The following is a 23,367-nucleotide window of genomic DNA, read 5'->3' on the forward strand; positions in this document are numbered from 1 at the left end:
GTACAAAACTGCTTCTGAGACTTACGCCAGTAACGGCCAATTGACTTGCAGACTCTGTTGATTTGTCAAATCTTTCCTGGATATTTGTTCTTCTATCAGTTAGTGAGAAGGGTAGGTCGTTTTATAGTTTCCAGTATTTAACAACAAATCCAGTTTTTAACTACATAATGAAAGACGTGTGGTGGTTTGTGATACAAACAGAAAAGTGAAAAGGGTTTTTACTTAGAACATTTTCTAAATGCTTTTGCCATTCCACTTCCTGTCAGGCTTGTGCCTGCGTCACCTTCAAAAATAGACTAGGGTGTGTAATTTTAGCCGACAAACTCACTACGTCACGTCTGGTAGAATCACAAGAATTGTCCATAGTGACCACGCTTCCTTCAGAGGAATCCAAGGTATAGTGCAGCAACACATTAAGAAATTCTCTGGATACTAGTAAGGGTCTACACACCTTTTTTTGCTAATCTAAAACACACATTCAAAAATCCTCTGAGCGCATTATTCATCATAAAAATAAATAATGGGAATAGTTTTTGGGGCATGTGTTTAGTCAGTTATATAAAGCTGAACCCTTATCAAACTGGTCTTTCCTACACTCCACCCCTCTTGAGTCACCGTGGGAGCGAATTGATAAGGCCTGACTTGGGCACATTATTTGGATCCTCTTCATAGTGCAGCAAATCAGTATATGCAAGCTGGAGTAATTCTCTCCCCCATCACATGAATCATACTTTCCCTCTCCTTCCTATTTTTACAGCTGCTACAAATCTAGATCTGCTCAAACGCTTTGCTCCTCTGTGACTGAGAAAGACAAGAAACCCAGTTCCAGACTCAGGTTCTCACAGTCACTCTGCTTCCTCACACTCTCTGCATAAACAACCACCAACGATCCCCTCTTGACCTTCAAACGCACGCAAGCATTCATGCCCACAAATGTGTGTGTGTGTGTGTGTGTGTGTGTGTGTGTGTGTGTCTGTGTGTTATATTGCACATTGCACGTGCATTTCAGAAAAATCTAATCTGAGAATGAGTAATGAGTTACAGGCTCTGTTTTTCCAATTTGATCTAGCCAATTGACTTTAAACTACAGGAGTTCAAACCGCAAAAATGTGATGCCATATCAGGCTGTCACACCATCTTGTAAAGCATTAAACAAACATTAAACTACTGTTTTAACAGTGGCTAGTACTTCACTCGGAGACAGGATACAATATATGACTTAAGACTAAGAGACCATTAGGGATAACCAGAAATTATAGCTTCTGAAATCAGAAATAAGGACAAATCGGGGATTATGATAAACAAAGGTTTAACAAAGACTTGAGCTGGGAACGGATGTGTATCTTTTTCACTGTTTACATTTTTTCCCTATGGTAATTCTTATTTCTGAAATCTTGTTTAGTCAAAATCAAATGAAATGCCTGCTTTCAGAGCTTCGCACATCAATCAGATGGAAACATTGCCATTTGCACAAGTCGAAATAAGGAGCGCACACTGACACATTTATGTGCCAACCGCTGTGTGCACCAAACGTGCTAGTGTTGGTTGCACCCATGAACAGCTCTGATGAATAAACCATTTGGCCAGGCTGTTAGGATCGGAAGTCTTGTCACAGCCCATTTAAAGACTGAGACGAGGGACAAGCTAAGGTCTGTAACCTGCTCCTTTGACCTCTCAGCTTAGCATTGTGGTCCTAATGCTGCCTTCATGCAGCTCCCAAAGAAAAACTGCCAGTCTGAGCTGCGGTCTGTGTTTTGCCCTCACTTCAATTTGTCACGCCAACATCGCGTGCCCAACCATTTGTGTTGGCACAGCTTGCATCTCTGGGGCAGGAGGAAAGCCATTAATCTAGGGCTAGTGGGTCTTTAGGAGCCACGTGAGGAACACTGGTCACCAAAACATACCCTGATCTTGGTCAAAGGTGCAGTCATGAACATGAGCCTTGATTTATTTAAACAGAACTATGTTAAAATATTGAATATCTAAAGAAACACTTATTCTAAATAAACAATACACTTGTAAAATGGGATGACTTTCCATGTCTTTGATCCTTTTTTCCTCTTCTGTTTCCACTCACTGAGGACCAGCTACAGTATGTCTGATTTATTTTGAACCCACATTGGATCAGCATGCAAGCGTTGGACATCACAGATATAACATAAATGTAGGGTTGTCATATCATTTCCTCTTCATCTGTTGCAAAAGGAATGTCAAGACTAAGAATTACATCAACTTTCTTTCTTTTTTCCTGAAAAAAAGACAGGAAGTTCCTGCTCTGAAAACTATGTGGACGAGTTGTATGCAAAAGTTTGAGGAAAAGAATAACAGATGATACAGTTCCCAACTGATTGGCAATCTGTATCCAAAGAGTAGATTCTCAGTATCCCACCGAGTGTGTGCATGCATAAAGAGAAGTGGCGGTCATTTAAAACGGAATATAAGGTTGCAATGTTTTGAGCTGATTTGAAATAGCATTGTCCAACTTTCGAGAGTGAAAAATAGTACATATCTCTTTTGTGGTGTTTTTAAGAGTTAGTAAGACTTCTTTTTGGGAGATAGAAATGGAAAAGAACTATTTTTCTATGGCAAGTTTGGCAACCACCATTCCCTCAAAGAAGCAGTGACAGCCAGCAGTGTATGTGTGTGTGCATGTCTCTGTGTGTGTGTGTGTGTGTGTGTGTGTGTTGTGTGTGTGTGTGTGTGTGTGTGTGTGTGTGTCTCTGTGTAGTGTGTGTGTGTGCTGTCTCTGTGTGTGTGTGTGTGTGTGTGTGTGTGTGTGTGTGTGTGTGTGTGTGTGTGTGTGTGTGTGTGTGTGTGTGTGTGTGTGTGTGTGTGTGCGTGTGTGTGTCCTGCGCACTTGGCTACAATCTAGGAGGAATTTATGAATGGTGTTAGGTTGGTCAACGGCCTCGCTAGTTCTGAGCTGTTTTGTTTCTTTCAGACGTCTGCTGCTCGAATAACCTCAGTGATGCAATCCCTCCACAGACGCCCAGCTGATGTTCCATTGTTAAAACGGTGATAGCGCCCCTCTTTTAAATGGGAAAAATGCCATCACAGTAGTAAAAAGTCACCCTAAGGTTCAGTATATTTGTTTCATCCTGCGTCCATATGTAGTTTATCAGCTATGTTGGGTAATTGCATCACTGTGATTGTATACTTGGCAGCCTTTGTTCTTTATGCCATCTGTGTGAATATAAGAGCAATATGTATATGCTGACATTTGCAGTGTGAGTGTGTTTATATAAAGAAAGGAACTGAAGCTGCCATATGAATGATGCTTATTCTTCATCAGCCCCTGCTTAAGCTGGATTGTCAAAGTTCAGTTGGGTTTTTACAGTAGGTCAAATGAAGGGTGCTTCTATGTACAATACATTCACCATAAGATGAGCACAGTGAGCCACCTGGTCGCAACTGTGCAAGATTTGTTCCAAATTATTCAGGAAGACATAATCATGGCTTTGTGCAGTCTAGAGTCTCCTACCCTTGGGCAGATGTTAGTAAAAGGATTGTTTTAGTTTCCGCGGCAGGACCTCAACATCATAGAGACTGTCTAGTATTTTTAGAATCTGTTCCCCTCTTTGTAAGACGCTTCTTGTAAGTCATTGGCTTAAATAACAAAGACCCAGTGCTGACTTAAACAAACCAACACCCACCTGTTGCTTTAATTTCCCTTAAAGTAGCGGAAAAAAGAGATAGAGATGACACATCAGGCTGGGTGGCTGGCTAGTACAGTAGCAAGTTGTGAGTCAGACGCTCAAAGAGGAAAGCATTTGTAGAATGGGTTAGTGTGTGATGTGTGTGTGATTCACAGCTTGTGAGGTGAACCTCTCAGAGAAAGGCCATGCCACCGGTCCCTGTAAAAGGTTGTCTGTTATTCCAAGCACTGGGTGCTTTTATTGCTGGACCAAGACTCACAAAAGCCTTGAGGCCAAATAGATGTGTAATGGCATTGCTTATAGCTTGGCTGTCTGACTGGCTTGGTGAGAGGGAACAGTTGACAACATAGTAGTCTGATCCACTCGGCAGTCTCTAAGGCTTCATGAACTCATTCTCACTTTGTAGAAGATTCATCTATCCCACATCTTTCCCAGCACTCTGCCTTCTTTTGCTCTCACTCTCTCTTTTTTCCCCTCCCACTACAATTTCCCATTGTAATCCCTTCTTCTTCTCTTGTCCCTTTTCTCTCTTATTTTATTTTGTTACTCTTCCGCACTTTGACGCTGGCTCTCTGTGGAGACATCTTTTTAACAAGCATGCCCCAGTGGGCAGTCGGCAGAATGGGGAGGTTATTTTTAGATTGCACACAGTTTTAAAGTGGAACGTTTTTCTCTATCCTTGTAAAGAGTCCTCTTCCTTCTCTTTCCGTCTGTAGCGGAGTTTAGCATCTCTGTGGGGGATCTTGTGTTGCCTCCCCCTCACATATTCTTCTCTTCCCCTCCACCAGACTCCTCTAACTCCCTACCGCCAACACACTCATCCTCTCCAAACACTGACATCATCTGACAGACCAAACTCCTTCCTGTGCCTGTGGGGGCTGTTCTGTTCTGTCTTTACGGCATGAAATGGGTAAGCCCCAGCTCCTGTCACAAATCAAGGAACGGGTGAAAAAAACAAGCTGTCAGAAAACAAACATCTGCTGCAGGAAAACAAGCCTGATATATCATTACATAGTCAGTGCAATTCTCCTGACATGACCTTTTCTTCAGCGTCACTGCCACATTAGGCTGGTGGTGGCCATTACACACGCATGCGCACTTAACATAGTGTTAAAAGAATAAATCACAAAACTACATTAGGCATAATTAGGCCAGTTCTTTATCCAGGAGTCTGGAGGGTGACGGTGAGCTTACTTCAGAGTTTTCCTGTCTTGGACCAAAACCAAAGTCTGACTGTTTCCTTCTGTCTCTACACACCTACATACATAACTGTAAGCACACACACTTCCCCACCATGTGGATCACCTCATCTCTGGCCTAAATTGGTGAAGTGAGAGGGGGAGACATGGCCCTCTGGGTTTTACTAGTCCCACTCTCACTGACCCATGCCGGGGTCTAGAGTCGGATACAGCTCCTGTTACTTTCCTTGACTACGGCCCCGTTCTTTTGAAAATATTTCAAAAGCTTTTCCCTCACCCTTAATTTGAAGGAGCGAGCTCTTAAGGAGCAGGGGATGTTGCGTGGTAGACGGCCTGGCAGCGACCAAGCAGGAAATCTTTCATTAAAACTCACTCAAGGTCCATCGTGACTTGAAGCTCTGTGTTAGATATTGAATAATAACAGCAGCTCTGTTGAAGGGTTTATAATGCCCTCAATCACAGACTGGCAAATGAGACCTGGAACTTAGTCGAACACTAGCAGTACAAATAAATAATAGATTTAGGAATAAAGTATAAGCTTCTGATTGGCAGCTGTGTTTGAAGTCATCTGTGGGCATGTGTGTGCTTGATCAAGGACTTTTTGGTCATGAACTTTCATGACATTGTCATAGAGCCAAAAGAAGAAAGAAAGAGTGCAAGTTCACTGTTGTAAAAGAGTGAAAAAATGAGGAGGGAAAGTGATAAAGACAAACCTAAGGGGAAAATGAAGTCTAATCACAGAGCACTCTGGTGAGTTACAGCACATCAAACCACTTCAAATTGCTCCTTCTCAAGCATACTTTATTGATGCTTTGGGAGCTGATGTCAGAAACAAGGAACACATTTGGTCTAATTGTCGATCACACGTAAAAATACATATGTTGCTTTATTCAAAACACATGGCACACTGAGAGAAGCTGCTCTCCAACAGAAATAGCTGTATCCAACTGCTGTACCAAAACACTGCCACCCCTGCTCATTCTTATCGTTCCCTTCATCTCAGTCACTAGAAAAAATGATGGAAAACAAAATGTCAGCAATAATGGCGAACTTCTGTGAAATCGAATAGCTGAGGCAAATCATGTTATTTCATACGTAGAATACACATGAGTGCCTCTGGGAATATGAAGAGCCCTATAGCAGCTCTGGCTCGGGCCCAGTCTTTGCAGTAGTTAGAGGGTAACCTGATAGTAATACCTCTGCCCTGTCCACCCTCTCTCCCCCTCACTGAGTATGTCATTCTAGCCAAAGGAGGGTGCCTGGACCACAGTGGCAGTCTAGCATCTCACAGAGCCATGAATATGAAAAAAAGGCCAGAATGAGGTGGCTTTCCCCTGCATTTACGTCTGAAGACAAGAGTAACAGAGATCGACAGAAAAGGTCCTTCCGAAGCAGGTGACGAGATAACATCAGTGCTCTCTGCTGATAGTGAGACGGGGGATTCCCTAGCCCCTCTCCCAGGTGTACGCCAGTGTCTACAAGACAACTAAGCTCCTTCAATGTGTTTAAGCTTCTCAAATAAAAGTACCCGAGAGAAAGAGGCATTTGTGGCTCTGGCGATGATCTGCCTATTAGGCTTTCTATTGTCAGGAGAAATCTGAAAGCGTTAGGTTTCTTTTTTCAGACCTGCAAGCAGGAAAAGCTTTTCTGCTCCAGGGCTTCAGAGCATTTATGTTGTTAGCATACCTGGAGCTGTGCCTCCTGCAGGAAACATTCTCATTGAGCCCCGGGTCTCTAGGAATTATAGGCAGAAGTATTCCTTCAGTGGGCCTGTCTGCCAACTACAATGACTTGTGAAGTTGAAAGGTTAATGGCTTGATCTGCTTGAATGTAATGTCCTCTTAGATAGAGCTACTCTTCATCAAACAACACACTATACAGTACATCTTTGAAATTGCCCTACTTTAAAGCTAAACCCTACTCCAACCTGTCCAAAAGATAGTCTTGGATTTGTATTGGATAAACTGCTTCACCACATGTATGCTTCATAAGTTATGCTGTAATACACTGTAGCTATGCAGGGTTTGCCTCTTTGATGGATTCAGAGGAAAATTATCTGCAAAAAAACAGATGTACTTTATATAGTTGCCTACACAGCTATGGCCAGTGGCGGTTCTAGAACATTTTACATGGGGGGGCAAAGGGGGGGCAAGAGGTCATGACAGGGTGGCATGGGAGGGCGGACAGTATGTGGTATTTTATACTGTATATATAACCTATTTATTGTTAAATCATGCCCTAACACAAAAGTGTTCTTAATGCACAAGAGAAACAAGGTGTTCAGACAAACAAACTAAAATATAGTATAAAACAGCAGAAAATACTCATGATACCCTAGAATTCTGTTTACTGTAAGTACATAAGAGTACTTGGTTATAATTAAGTACACAAATGACATCACCCATCTCTTAAGAGAGCTAAAGGTGACCCGTGCAGCAACATATTTCAATACATATTTGTCAATACTAAGAGCCGCAAGATTGTGCTGCTATAATGTAATATGTATGCAAGGAGAATACAAACATACCATGTGGTCCAGCTGGAGTCTCATCTGCCTCCTGATTCCTGCCTCTGTCCCTCTTTCTGACACTTGATCTTTATTCCTCACATACATTTCTTCTTCTTCACTAATGTCTTCATCTCCTCCTCTTCCTCCTGCTCTGACCCTCCTGGTCTCTTCAGTGTACTGTATTTTACTTTTCCTCTTTCTGTTCATCCTGATCACTTCTCAGATATGTCTTTGTGTTGTTCACTCCAGCTACTCTGGCCTGCAAGAGTCTACGTGTGAAAAGCACTGGTACAAATGCTTGTATAACTTATAACCAGCTAATACGTAGCTAAATATAAAATCAGAAAGTATTTATCAAACACACACAGGTAGTGTTTAGATCCATTTTGACGGTAAAGGATATATCCTGGTTTAATTTATCTGGCCTCATTGCTGTGATGTGTAATTTACGTGGATTTAATAGTACCGCATAGTTTAGCAAATAAAGTGATCAATCTCCCAGCTAGCGCTGTCTGTGTAGTATTCTGTAACGTAACGTCCCAAACAGCGAATGTCTGTTAAACGCTATCGATTCAAACGGCAGCGTTTTATTAATATTTTGTTTCAAGCTCTCGTCCTTATTAAAAAACAAAACTAATGGAAGGGGAAATGCTCCCAGGGGAAGCTGATCCACCTTCAGGTGCTGGGGCAGCTCGCTCTCTTTCTGCAGCGGTGTGAGCTGCGGTCTGTGTGAACCCCGCTCCGCAGTTTAATGCAGGGCCGTAGCTACGTTTTTAACGGGCCTAAGATGATATTTAAAATGATTCACTTTTAATTAATGAACTGCTTGTTTCGTTGCTTGAGAAGCTTGTTTGTTTCTACAAGTACAGTTTTAGGGACACAAAAGTTAGGGGGGCAGCTGGGGGGGCAAGGCTCTACAGTGGGGGGCAGCTGCCCCTGGCTGTGGCATGATGACACTTTAGGAGGAATCTGAGCCATACCTAGCTTTCCAGAGTCAACATCCTTATGATAATGCTGTCGGCATGAGATGATATAATACTGTGTTAACATGTAGCAGGATAGCCTTCCCAGGGCTACATAAACACCACACAACCCAAAGCTGCACAAACCCACTGCACCTCTCACTGATGAGGCCATTGTTAGCCCACTGCGAGTGGATCACTCCCATAATCTGTGAAAACATCCGCCTCCACGGTACACTCTCTGCATCTGTTGTATTTATTTGTAACATCACTGTGGCTCAAAGGGAGAAGCACTGTTAGCTTAGCACAGCTGCACACGCCCACTCACCAGGCCTGGAAGCTTTTGGAAATCAGCCCCTCTAAAAAAAAGTTTGACTTTACAGAACAAAGTGGGATTTAGGAATATGAAATTACAACACAACTGTTTTATCAACAACAACAAAAATATTAGAAAATACACTTATCACTAGCATCAGTGGTTATTTTCAGCCTCAGTGGCTTTTTAGGAGCTGATAGCATCTCGCAGACTGTCAATCTCATGTCTGACATCAGTTGGAAAGAGAAACCGATTGGCAGATGAAGCAACACTTTTTGAGTCTCCCGCTGCTTTAACCTCTCCCATTTGCGTCAGCAGTCACACATGGTTTACATAACAAATCCCTTTCTTCTCCTTGGCAGTTTAGGGCTACATGCAAACATGGAATTTAGATATACATTACTGTGCTGAGGGTAAATCTTGAGGGGTGGGCACCAACCTTTACTGCAGAGATATAACCAGCAGATAGCCAAGAGAAACCACAAGGGGCCATTTAAACAAGGGGCCATTTAAACAAAAGCACATGTGTGTACATGGCTGCACAAACACACGCACATACACAAACATACATAAATTCTCTCACACATACATTACATACTTACTTACAATCTCAGTCAGCTGTGTTGACAAAGTTGACCATTCTGTAAAGTCCATAACAGATGCTACACGAGACAGGATTAGCAGGAAGCCAAAATGTGCCTCCATAGCTGTTTTTATTTTTAAAATAGGTGTTCTCCTTTGATAGATAGATTTCCTGGTGAGATCAGTGAAATATTGTTTTACCGCCTGGAACGAGAGAATTCCCATTGACAAAGAATGGTACATTTTCGTATGAATAACCTGATTTAGTACTGCCCTTTTACATCCCTTTAGATTGAAAACTTACCGAAATGTAGAAGCAAAAGGAGAATCCGTCATACAAACAGCAGAACTGAATACAAATAAGACTAAAGCAAAGTAAAGGTCAATTTCAACCATCCTGACACTCCCCTCAAATGACAATGTTTAACTTTAATTTATACTGAAGTTTGTCATTACTCCACCCCACTCACTTCACCCATCTGCACCTCCCATTTCTGCAAGCCACCTGTTTCAGCCCTATAAACAGTTAGTTTAATAACCCCTCTTTTTCTGTTTCCTGACACCTTTTAGCACAAACACATCTTGATTTACTTTCACATCAGTTGCAAACTGTAGATCAAGATTGAGAGACTGCAGATTGTTCTATGGCAAAGAGAAACATGAAGCAATCAGCCTAATATTTTTGCCAAAAAGATAAATACATCCAATCTGGCTAAATGTGTTTCCAGAATTAAAAATGAATTATAGGAGCCTAAATTCCCATGCAGTTAGCCTACATGCCAATCTCTGCATGAGTTTGAGAGTTTGTGTTTTGTTTTTGCATTAGTTTTTGTGTGTGGGTGGCAGTTGAACATTTTTTAGCTTCAAGAAGTACACAGACTGACACACACAGAAACACCCACACGCACACACACACACCCTCCCCCTTCCCTAAAACTGACTCTGCGAATGTTTGGCTGTGCCAGCTGTGTGAGCTCGAGGCAGGGTGTGGGGTGTATACAATTGTCTGACAGACTGCATGGTGTGTATACACAGTCATAAACAGTATCTGGAGCGGAAACGCTGATCACCTAGATGTGCTTGACCTTATGACCCAGGGGCCGAACTGTTATGCTTTCACCATGCGTTTTCCTGGCCAATACGCCTGGAAGAAACCCGGGATGCTGGTTGTTTGTGAGTATGTATTTGAGACAGGACACACATGCTAGAGAATTGCCTCATTTTATCTTTAATGTTTATTTTCGTGTATGGAAGTAAATATAAATTATCCAAAAGTCTGTTTGCATGTCTGTGCATGCAAGTGTGCAATCTTGTCTGTGTCCAAGTCTCTGATGTTGACCACAGAGGAATTGCAATGTGGGGAACTTCAAGCTGAGTCAAAAGAGACCCACAAACACCAACATTTCTGCATCAAAAACATCTTAGGCTTTATATATATAACTACTCTCAAACACAAGAGGATTATTATATATGTGCTGCCAAAAGTGGGAAGACGTATTGTTCCAACTTGTTTGGAAAGGAGCTTCTTAAATATTCTTGCAATAAACTGCATCAACTATGGCCGTACATGTGAGAGAACAGAACAGCTCACCTGGATTTGTTAAGACCATCATTCCACACAGGTGAGGCAAACAATGCTTTAAAAACATTCGAGACTCTGTTTTCATAGGATGACAGTGGACTTTATTATCCAAATGCTGCTTTCACTTTCTCTGTGTCTGTATGTGTGAGAGTATATATCATGAACGAATGGAAATACGCTCATCGTCTGCAAGCACTTTGTTTCAGTCCATGTTTCAACTCCTAAAGGACCAAAAAGCCACTGTGAACTCCTTGAACAAACAAGGAGAGGGAACAGTGAGGGGTGAAGATCTAGCAAACATGCCCGTTTGAACCGGAAATATTCAGCAGGGTTGGAGCACATAGCTGTTTGAACCAGGGACACTAGAGAGGACCTGGCAAATATATGTGTTTGAAGGCCAAACAGTGCTGAAGGCAGAACTCCCATGGGGAATCTAACAGTAGAGCCTCATAGTTAGCTGCTGCTGATTCTCCACTATGCTGACAGTTTAAATAAAAAGGCACAATAAGCTCAGTCATCGAGGAAAATATCTGCTCATCCCTTCTTCAAAGAAAAGGTGCCATTCCTAACTCCCACTAACAATGGATTACATCGTATTTAGAGTGGTGTAGAATAAACTATACACATACTGTTCATTCATATACCCCACACACTGAGAGACAGACAGAGAAAGAGATTAATTATCCCATTCTTCAATGGCATGAGGTGCCAGGTTCATTGACTGACAGAGTTAATTAGAGGGGCATGGAAGTTTGTGCAGCATGTGACTCCTCTCAACCATAAGAAAACCCTGTCATGTTTGTTGGTTCAATTGAGGGCATCATCTATTCATTTCATCTAACTATGGTTTTAAGTTTCACTCGGTTATACCACAAATAACTACAGTGCAAACTTCAAATGAAACTAAGGATTGTTTCTGTGTTTGAGTATTCCAACATTTTTTAAATTCAGTAAACCTGGTGGGCGATTTGAGATATACAATTTTTTTACTTTACCTATCTTGCTTTTGTGAAAAGTGGTGCCTCCTATATGAACCTTTTCAAAATGACATGTCTGTCAACACTTAAAATGAATGTGGTCATCTGTCCATGACACAGATTGCTGTGCCATGGATGACAGTCATCAGTAGTCCTAGACAGAGGCTTTGAAGTGAGACCACAGTGCACTCATGTCCACCCAGTTCTCATGGCTTTCCCTTTAAATAGAGCATGACATCACACCCTGCACAGGTCTACCGGCCCAATCCCAAAACAAATGTGTCCAAACAATGCCACATCTGGAGCGAAACGCAGCAGTGAGAGGGGAAGAGCAGGAATGTAGTGGAAAAGGATTTGAAAAGGGAAAGCAGTTCTAAAGCTGCTTAGCTGGCTAAGGCGTCTGGGGATGTGCCTGACCTATAATTGTATGGTGATTTCCCTTGCTTCCCTCCCCCAAAAGATCTGATGTCACAACTGCAGACCCAAGCATCAGGAAGAATGAATACAATGATGTCTTGTTTTTTTATTTCTGCACATTGTACGTCCACAAAGTTCAACCAATATCAAACAAGTTTTAAACTTAACCGCCAACCACTGCAGTACTTGTATGCTGGTAGCCCAACTTTGATACGTTAACCTCTAAGTTCCAGAAAGTTCTCAAAGAAGTTCAGAGAGAAAAGCAATTTCTTGTTTGGTTTGGCTGATTCTTCTGACTTTTCTGAGCAGATGCAGGAGGAGGTCTTCAGAAAGTCTTCTCAGACAGCCTGTTCTTGTTGTCACTGTCAGAAGCAATCAGCGCTGCTGGGTCTGCATTCACGCAGCAGAAGGAGCAGAGGAGCAGGAAAACATTCCGGCCAATTTTCTGCCTGTTGGATAAAGTGTCTCATAAAGACGTGGCGGCTTATCCAACAGTTATTTGTCAGCAGACACATAGTATACCACCTACAATCTGATAGAAATGCTTAGATTTGTTGTTAAGAATTCTTAAAATGAACCCAACAGCATACTTAAACTAATTTGTAAATGCACACAGTAACACATATTCGTCAGTGTGCGAGTGGATGCGTGTGGTAGCTCAGGGGTTTTTTAAGATTGAAAGTGTGACCTGACAAACAGACATAAGGTAGGATGGAAAATATGCTTAATGTGTTCAGTTTGAGGAGGAAGACACTGATAGAGAGGAAAAGGAGGTGGGGAAAGAGCTGAAATGATGGAACCAGAGGGACTCTCTCCTCCTGCAAGTTATGTGATTTACATCTGCACTGCGGTGAATCTGCTCACCTTGAGTAACCTCAGCCTCCAAATCATATCTACAGGCACAATTCTAGGTGCGGGTACACTAGGTGGTCAGTCAGAGCGCCACCAGCTGGAGAGAGCACCAGAGAGGAGAGGACAAAGTGTCTGGTTTAAATTGCTTTAAAAGGCAATTCAAATTTGTGTCAGTTCAGGCAATTTATGTTGTAACTACGAGGTGCTCAGGAAGCTGCCTGCATTTGAACAGCATCCTTATTATACCTTGACCTTGTGACAAACTTTACTTAGAACTTATGAGTCATAGAAAATGCAGCAAAAGGAGCAGTGTGTCAACAGTGTGTTGTTGTATTGAGAAATAAAGCTTTTGCTAACACTATGGATGTTTCCCTCATAAGCTATACAAACCCATATTTATTTAATTCATACCACAATTTATTTTACTGTCACGACAAGACTATAGCGTATTTATTTTTGTTGCATGATGTAAATCCAAACAGAAGTGTACCCCCCAACACCAAAATACAAAACATGTGTCAGTAAATTGCTTTCACTTACTCTTAAACTGACAGAACTCAAACCTTATATGGTTTCCGATACTTTTAAAACTTTGTATGCTTATATTAGTAAAGTTTCAGAGAATTAACACAGAAAACCTGAAGGCAACTCTTCAATTACGTATTTAAATTTAGATGGAAATTATATGGGCAAAGAAATGTAGTTTGGCCTTCGAACGTGTTTATTGAAAGGGTTGCACCACTAACACTAACTAACGAGTTTTAGTGACTGGGAGCAAATCCGGGTACACTGTCAAATGCAATCCAAACTGGATCATTTTATACATTTTAAACTCAGGCATTCAGGTATGAACAAGATAGGACAGCATCTCTTTTCTTTGTTTTTCCCCTTGCTGTTGCTGTGTTCACCTTGGCAGCACTTTCAAACAACCATTCTCTAATCTTTAAGATGGACAGAGGGAGAAGTGACAAGAATTGTAGTGTGGTGTGTGTTTCCGAGAAGAATATCTATGTTAAAGCCAGCTATTTATTTAAATATATGTTAATAAAAAACAGTATGGTATGGCAGGGATTTGTCAGTTTTATAGTCACACATGCTTTTCGATAAGTCACTTTGACAATACTGTATGCCTCATTCACCGCCTATTAGAACTCATTTTTACCATCCGAGAAAATGTGTACTAGTTTTTCTGTTAATGAGTATATCTATGTGCAAAATCACAAATCAGGATTATGGGATGAACCCCAATATGTCTGTAGGCATGTTTGTATTTCTCGGTAGGATGCTATTTGGTGACTGTCCCTAAGTTCTGTGCTTGTAATATGATATTTGTCTAAGTCAAGATAAGCAAAAGTGTTGCTGAGGGACAATCTATGTGTCTCATATGATGGTTATGATGGTTGCAAGGGAATCCCCACACACCATATAATTGAACCCATGAGAAGCACTTTCATTTACTCATCATCTCCTTAAAATACTCCACCAGCTCTGTTACACTGGTGATGAAGGGAATATTAAACCACCGGGGCAGAGTATTTTCTCATAAGGTCAAGTTCACTGTTCAGCTTTGACTATTGAAGCCCAATGAAAGTCAGGAGTGGGACAGAGGTCAGGAGTCATGACCCTATCACTCCACATGGGTATTGAGGGATAGATAACCTCACCAGTTACCTCAGCACCTGCTAAGCTTCTAATAAACCAACCTAACGGCCATTATCAGGCCCCTTGCCACTGAATTTAATAATACATATAAATAGTCACGTAGTCAAAGAATCTAGTTGGGGGGATTATGATGAATAGCCTTTTAAAATGAAAATTCAAATGTGGATTAATCAAAAAAAGGAGTGTTATCTTTCCATTCACATTTCCATCACCACACACTCTCTCTTGTTACAGTGAGGTCACCACTCCTGCATACAATTTCATCACAGAATCCCAGTGGATGTATCTTTAGAAGGCTGACTTTAACTAAGACCTACTGTTGCAAGTGTTGATCTTTCCATATTCCTCTCTCCCGGTAATCATGCATGCATGAGTGTGGTGGAAGAGTGGGGGCATTGGGGCTGTCAGGGAGTCTAGAGTTACATTAATGAGCAGTGGTGTGAGAGGCAGGAGGTGGTAACGGGGTCAGGGGTCACAGTGCCCTGACAAACAAAATGAGCCACCCAGAGAGGAAGTCAACAAAAGATGCTTTACCTTGCAACCCTAGCAACAACAGCTTCTGGCAAACATGTGTGTGACAAATGTGCCATGTGAACCAACGGCTTGGTCTCAATCATCGCCATATGGGGTTGCCACACAGACACGTCACACATCACACAGCAGGGGGCGAAGACAGACAGAGGAGGGGCAGGAGAGACAGAAGTCAGCAACAAGATAACGAGGCAGATATTAATAGGATATGTCAATAATTGTTCTTATGGGAAATGCATCAAGAACAAACTTCTCTAAAGGCTCATGGTGGTCTCATTGCAACACAGACTCTCTCATAGCAGAGCAGACTGCTTCAGTGGGGTTAAATGTTATGATGACTCCCTGTTGGGAAAATCATGAGGAAGATGCTGCTGTTAAATGCAATCCAGCAGGTTTTACTGTGGGCTCTATTGTTTCCCTTTGGGGCTTAATGACCAGCAAACAGCCTAATGATGGCCTCCTTTCCTTAAACCCCCTTTTATACACACTTTCCTGACCAGATGAGGCCACATGAAATGTACACACAAAATACTACTTTCTTTTACTTCTGAATTCCTTCATAATAGTTTGTATATAATTGAATCCCCCAATGTCTCTGCATTCACTTCCAAACCTTTAGTGTAAACTCCCATCAATGTTTTCAGTCTGTCATTTCGATTTTCCAACTTTTTATTTCATAATTCTACTTGCCTCGGCCCTCTGTTTGTCTGTACTCTATCTTGTGCTTTTTTTGTATTTTCCTCCCTCTTTTTTCTCCCACACGCCAGCTCTGGAAAGTACATTCGTACAGTTCTGCAGTGACACAAGGACCGTCTCGTCCATGGCAGACCATGCTTGTGTTTTTTCAATTAAGCCGGGCTTCTGTACACTATTCATTTGGGAAACCATAATTCTCATGGCCCAGCAGAAACTAATGGAAAGTCGCTTAGTTTTTTTTTTCTCCGGGAGAGGTATTGGAAAGACCCATTCCCTAGAAGTGTCAGACTAGTGGAGAATAAAACAGTAGGAATACTTTCTATGAGAATACAGAAGGTGTTGATAGGATGGAAGGGCTCACTAAGGGGTATCAGCGTGCAATAACTCATGGGGTGAATGGGAGCAGGAAGGAGGTAAGTGAGAGAATACAGATGGATGGATTTCCAAGGGAATGTGGATGAAAGTCAGTGAGTAGCAGGCCGGATCTGAATTGCCCAGCGGGGAGGAGGACAGATCCACTGAAATCACTTCAAAGCCTGGTGTCACTGGGTTGCGGATGAGTAGAGTCTCCTGTCCTTTTTTATTTACAGAGACGAGCCTGTTGCATCCATCTGACTCAAACAGCAATCAACAATGCAAATAAATAACTCAACAGATGTTACCCCCTGCCAGGATACACACACAATTGTATATTTCAATAAAACTAGCACAAACCAACAATAAAACAAAAGAAAGTGTAAAAAAAAAACAAAGTGATCCAAGATCCAGACTGTTACTAAAGTTCCCATCCTATTAATGATGTCCCATCTTTTCCAGAATGTCTTAGCCCCAATATGACCCTCTTACTTGCCTGACTAATAGGAGCCATTTGTCACTATTAGCATAAACTTTTCACTGAATGCTGACTCAGTCTGCATTCATACATAAACAGTGTAGAAAATGTGCAAAAACACATGTACAGTACACTCATGTGTGCATGCTCACACATGCACAAACATTCACCTACCTACCATTGCACACTATATGTGCACACACACTCGCACATTTAAAGTGGGAGGGACCTCAATTGGACAGCCCCCTTTATAGCCCCCACCCCCAACCACAACAATCAACAGAGACAGACAGACAGTAAAGTGAGAGCAGTGAGAGAGAGAGAGAGACAGGCAGGAGCAGAACACATGAAGGAGTTTAAAGTCTTACCTCAAGAGTTTTTCTGTAGAGCCAATACAATGGAAAGCCTCATGACTGTAGCGGTCTCTCAGACTCAGTCTCTTTGTGTTCCAGCTGTGGCAGGCGGGTGCTGACGCACAGGCAGCACAGCGCTGAGCGGAGGGGCGGTCGGCACACTTTACAGGCAGAGAAAGCTGTGGAGCCGCGCAGACCCCGGGCCCGTCCGCTCACACTCTGCCTTCTGAGGATGAAAAGAGAAGACTTCATTACCAGCTGCAAACCACGCCTCCACCCCTCCAGTCTCCCTCCTTCTCAGCCCTCACCCCCCCCCTCTCCCTCCCTCCCCTCCTCATTCCCTAACTCCCCGCTTCCCTTCCACACTCCCAGCCAGTAGCACGTTCCAGGCCTGTCCCAGCCAAAGAAGGGGGAGCAGACTTCTAGAAAAAAACCTCCCATTACGCAGCCTGCCAGCGCTGTGCAGTGCACAGACAGAGAGGGACAGGGAGAGATGAGGAAGGAGGAGAAGAGACGGTATATAGCATATGGTTAAAATCCACACGCGGTTACTTATTTGTTTTCATATTTTACATTGAATACACAACCTCAGAGCTGCACTAAATATGCAGTATGGAAAGAATACGTTTGTGTGTGTGTGTGTGTGTGTGTGTGTGTGTGTGTGTGTGTGTGTGTGTGTGTGTGTGTGTGTGTGTGTGTGTGTGTGTGTGTGTGTGTGTGTGTGTGTGTGTGTGTGTGTGAGGTGAGGGGAAAAAAACGAAAAAGGAAAAGCAAAGGGAATAGAATAAAATTTGGACCAAGCGAAGAGTGTGAGGCAGCAGAGATTCACTTAGAGAGAGGGAAGGACAGAGACAGACGGAAAGAAAAACACTGAAAAAGAAACACAGAGTAAGGCCGTGATCAATTTGACAGTTTTTAGGGAGAAAAGTTAAAAGAGGAGAGACACATCAAACCAGAGGGTGTTGGAAGTTTTAATTAAGACTTACTGTAAGACATAAGTAACACATCAAAAGACTGTCGCTTAAGAAGTATGTGTGTTGAGTTCTAGGGGGTGGGGATAATGTCTGTGAGTTTGTATGTCTATAAACCTGTCTCCAAGTCTCACAAACTCTTTGCAAACGGCTAACAGGGTAAACACCCAAAATAAGGGTGACAGTTTTTGTCTATCTCCAGTCTTTTTCCTCCTCTCTGCCTTTTCTTTTTATGCCAAAGTGAACTCTCTCCCATTAGACGAGGGAAAATAGGCATAAAAGCTCTAGCTGTTTACTGTCTGTAATTATGAGGGTATGCTAAACCCAAGCGAGCGCTGCTCCCTGCCCAGTGCCACCACACACAAACCTAGCTCTACCAAGACTGCCAGTTAAACTGAGCCATGGCACAGGCAGAGAGGTGCAAAGTAAAATAAAAGAACAGTAACAACAGGGAAGTTAACAGTTTCGCATCAACTTGTAATTAGGAACAATGTGTCGGCAAAGGGAATTCCCTCCAGTTAAAGAGTGAAACAGACACAGTAAAGAATATTCCAATCAGGTAACAGTTATGGGTTTACTAGAGGTCAAACTGCATTGTAGGTCCTTGGCATGAAAATGCAAAAACTGAGGCTCTAAGTTTTTCAAGAAACTGAGAAAACGTATTTGCTTGTAAATGCTGAAAGTCAAGTTCCACTTCATAAAAAGCCAGTTTTGCCTTGATCCTGCAAACAAAATGAAATGCACACCACAGCAGCACACCACTACATCCACTTGGACCACTATGATATGGTGTCCCATTTGAAGAACTTTAAAGAAAAAAAGTAAGCCCTTAATTTAATTAAGTTCAACAAGTCTTAGAAACAGCGATCGTTTTTGGACTACTCCACAGGAATAAGCCAAAGAACACTGAAAGAAACAGAAACAGAGTATTCAAAAACAACATTGGGGGGATTGCTAAGATTTCGAGCAATTCAAAATATCCCAGACAGAAACAAAAGGAACCAAAACTATGCATGATGTAATAAAATACGGAGCAACTTTTTTGGCAGCACATTATGAGGTAAGCAAGGATTTATACAGATCTCTTGGGATCTCCCACACTAGCATTAACACCTACACAGACCCTCTCTGTGGTATAATGGTGTCAAATTTACACGGGTCCACAAAACAGTACTTTAGGTCACAGGCTGCCTTCATTGTAGGCTTTGAAAGCCCAGTCCTGGGGTTTGGGCTTGAGACTGTTGGAGGGGGTTGGTCCAGGGAAGGCAAAGAAAGGGGATACAAACGCATTTCAGTGCTCTTTATTACTAACAAACACTAATCCTCCAAAACCAGAGCCACGGACAGCCCTTCTGTGGTATTTTATGTCTGGGGTTTAAATGACGGGAAAAAAACTAATCCAACATCTGAAAGCTGTTGTTTGTTTACTGTCTACTATGTCATTAAGTCTTCTCATTACCATTACGACAGTAAATAGATAAAAATAGCACTATGGGTCCATATAATAAGGACAATTAGAATAGTAATGACAGGCTGTCAGCCACATTTAGTAGCAAAAGATGTGATTGTGTTTCAAGATCTAAAAATGGGATTTAGGACTGAGGTGGAATTTACTGAAATATTGTCTCCAGCCACTAGGGGCCGAGTTGAGCTGTAATGTACATACAGTCCATTTACAAACAGGGATGAGGCAAAGTTTGCACTTTTGTATACATCTCTCTCACTCTGCACCCATTTCTGTCCCTGTATCGATGATTTTTAGGGAGGTCCTTTTTCAAGATTAATTCCTCCAACATTTATTTCAATTGTTCATATAATCTGTTGCACCACCACACATCATTTCTGTTGAATCGTGTTGTTGTAAAAGAAATTCAGACCAAGCCTGCAAATGTAATGAGAATGTCATGTGCTTCTGGTGCAGAAATCTACTTGTTACAAACAACAGGTTTCAATGAGAGTTCTTCAGATGTCTTCCTGACTCCCTTAAATAAGGGGGTATACGGGTGAATATCTAAACACCACTAGGGTCAGGAACACCACCATCATCTCGTAAGAAATGTAGGTTACAGAAAAGCCAAAACTGTCTGCTTCTGTGATAGGATTTTAAAAGCCACAGGCAAAAGTCTGAGCGCCAGGCATTATACACATTAAGCAAAACAATAAGGCTGGGCCAAAACGAAATACAATATTATAGTACAGAGTGAAACTTCTTAACGCCAATAACTCCAAGAATAGTTTGTGGTAAAATCACATAGGCATGCAAGTCAACGAGATACATGGAAAACTTCATACAATAGGATTTCATGTTATTTACTGCAGCAGAGACAACTTGCCATTGAATGGCAAGAGGAATTACATTAGGCTTCAGGATTCAATCATAGGTTGTTGTGAAATTGAAATGTTTCTCTTAACAACCTGAATTGAAAGCAGAGTCGAGGCAGATGTAAAGAGAGGGGACTTTTTGTGTTCTCAACACAGAAAACCTTTGTAGGATGTATCAAAGTAAAGCAAAACATTAACTCCTCAACATTTCCAGCATGAATATGGAGATTGTTTAAACCCAGCCCTGGGGACTTTGTATATCAGGATACCAATGGCTTGTGTTATACAGTACTTGTCTAAACAAGTCATTTTAGTTCATGCAGTGCATTAAAAAAAACACAGCTTTAAACGTTACCCTTAAACTCATATCCTCACTCTGCCAACCATCCAAATAGACTCTTTCTCTCCCTCTCTGTGGCATACAAAGTCATATAAAACACCAATGTTAAACATATAAAGTTTTTAATGACCTTGGAGAAGTCTAACTTCCCCTCAGGGAGTAATACCCGGGTCACAAAACTAATTAAACTGTGATCTTTTTAAGGCAACATGCAATTAGAAATTCATTGAACTACTGTATTTAATACTAAATATAATTGACTTGAGATACATATAGCTGAAATAGAGATGATACATTTGCTTTCCATACATTTATACAGCTCTGAAACTTGTATTTTCCTCTGAAAAAAACAGGAAGCAATCCTGGACTTTTTAGAAAAAGAGGATGAATCAAAGTAGCTATGGCAAGACGACAGGCGAATCAAGTGTTGTAGCCTGGCTGTGTGCCAAATTGTGCACCACAGCAGTTGGTGCACTGTGAAGCACACACAGTCATTACTGTTTAATAACCAGGAATGCCTTTTGAACAAGACTTGACAATGAAGTGTCACTGCTAAAGAAAAGATTAAGCATCAGGTCTTCGTTTCATTTAATATTAACTTCAGTTCCACATGCATATCTTCTTCAAAATTAAAGCCTAACTAGTACAAAACAGCAATGTTTTTTTTTTTTTTAGATGCATGATAATATCTGCAACCAGATTTTGCCAGAGTTGCAGTAAGGTTATACAGCAGTGCAAGGGTCATTCCAGGTCAGAGTGCTGACACACCCAGAACCCCAATGAAAGGCCTCCCCATCACCACCCACAGCTACGCTCCTGTAACTGTCAATTAGGGAAACTGAGGGTGACTACATGTGGTGACTGTACTCCATGACTCACTGACTGCTGCTCACCTGAAATGTACACTAGTATTAGGACTGTACAGCAGGAGTATAAAGCCTTTTACAAACTAGTTATATGGGTGTATTGTATTTGTGTACAAGAAAGGGCCCTACTAAAAAGAGACAGTGGGTTTGAAGTCAGACACGGAATGGTGGCTAACCAAAAGGTCTCACAGTCATCCACTCCCTCTGTCTGAGCAGCTGCAGGGCTCCAGAGCTGCCGGGCTTCGGCTATGGGAATTTCACACCTATGATGGCCATTACCAGAGCAAAGCCCATCACACCCTGGTGTGCCATTTCTGACCCAGAAAGCCCAGCGGCCACGAACGCCCAGGGCAAACACCGGGCACCCCAGCTAGTGTGGACTTAGCAGCTCGGCGATGTGTACTCGCCCAGCCATGTGGACCAGGAGTGATGATGTTCCCAGGGAAACAAAGTGTGGATTTGGACTAGCAGGAGTTGATGTGGGACCTGGGGGGTTAGAAGTGAAAGAGGAAGAGTTGAAAAAGGAGGAAAGGCCCACTCTGTATGCCTACAAAAATATCAGACACAGACAAGTAGCAGATAGCTTCAAAGGAAACATATAACTGGAAAAAACATAATTTTTGGAGGACTGTTTTTGATTGAAAACACATTAAAATGGCAGATATCATGTGGTGAAGGTTAGATAAGGATTGGGGTTATAACAAATGGTTGATATATGTTTGATACCAACACGCTTTTTATCCCTAAAAGTAATAACTCTGTACTTCACTACTTGCTCACTATTTGGCTGCTCCTTGCTAGACTGGTGTCTCAGGCTTAACTGTAGCTAATTGAAGGGTTACTGACTCAAAATGTCATTTATGTCTGGAGCACAGTGATAAAGTGATAGAGTTAAATACTAAAACACATATCAATGTTTACCCTTTGGGTTGCATCTTCTGGTGCCTTTATTTTGCTTTTATTTAAGCATCTAGGTTGAAATAGAGAAGGGATAGAGCTGCCATTGAACTGTAGCAGAGCCACAGCAAACCAAACACAGAGATGCCCGGCCCATCATCTGCACAAATAGGCCTTTCAATCCTTCCCCTCACTTTTGTCCCATCAACACTTCACTCTTCATGGAGACCAAAGCCACCAACTCCAACCTTCCCTCTGCCCCCTCCAAATACACAAAGAGGTGAATGGGGTCTACTGTACCTCCCCTCCCCTCTCTGTGGGGTAGAACACATTTCGACAGGCCTGTATTTATGGCCGGCCCGAGTCGTGTTGGAATGAACCCTGAAAGCGACCAAAATCATCTCGCTGGATGTCCGTTTATATTGAGCGCTGGTCAGCTGTGTGGGTCTGTGTGTGTGTGGCCTATGTTTAAAGAATGAGGCTTGTGTAAGTGAATGTGTGGGAGCATAGGATTAAGATAACCCTCTAATGAGCAACAAAGTGTGTTTGTTATTCTGTAGAATATTTTATAATCTGTGTCTGGGTGGATGAATGTGTTTTCTCTGTTGAGACTGTGTTATTCTCAGACATTTTAAAGCCTGTGTGCTTGCTAGAAATATATTTTGTAACAATCGCACTATAAACCACAACAATTACAACTTTAGAATCTGAAGATATGTTTAAACAAAGTTGAGATGCCCATACTAACATCGACACAATTTGAAAATCCATAAAATTGCAGGTCAATTACAGACTTTATGAGACTCAGGCAGTGTGAGTTATTTAAATTAAGTAGGTATCTTCCA

General features: G+C 41.9%; 1 protein-coding gene across 2 annotated transcripts in view; it reads right to left on the reverse strand.

Moving 5' to 3' along the window:
* Window positions 1-23,367, reverse strand: part of LOC117545735 (zinc finger protein 469) — an 88,583-nt gene that overhangs the window by 25,308 nt on the left and 39,908 nt on the right. For both annotated transcript variants that reach the window (XM_034215667.1, XM_034215666.1), the window contains one exon: window positions 17,142-17,352. The gene's annotated coding sequence lies outside the window, so the exon portion shown is untranslated. The remainder of the gene's footprint in view (window positions 1-17,141; window positions 17,353-23,367) is intronic.

Source organism: Gymnodraco acuticeps, unplaced genomic scaffold, assembly GCF_902827175.1.
Source record: "Gymnodraco acuticeps unplaced genomic scaffold, fGymAcu1.1, whole genome shotgun sequence".
Lineage (NCBI taxonomy): Eukaryota > Metazoa > Chordata > Actinopteri > Perciformes > Bathydraconidae > Gymnodraco > Gymnodraco acuticeps.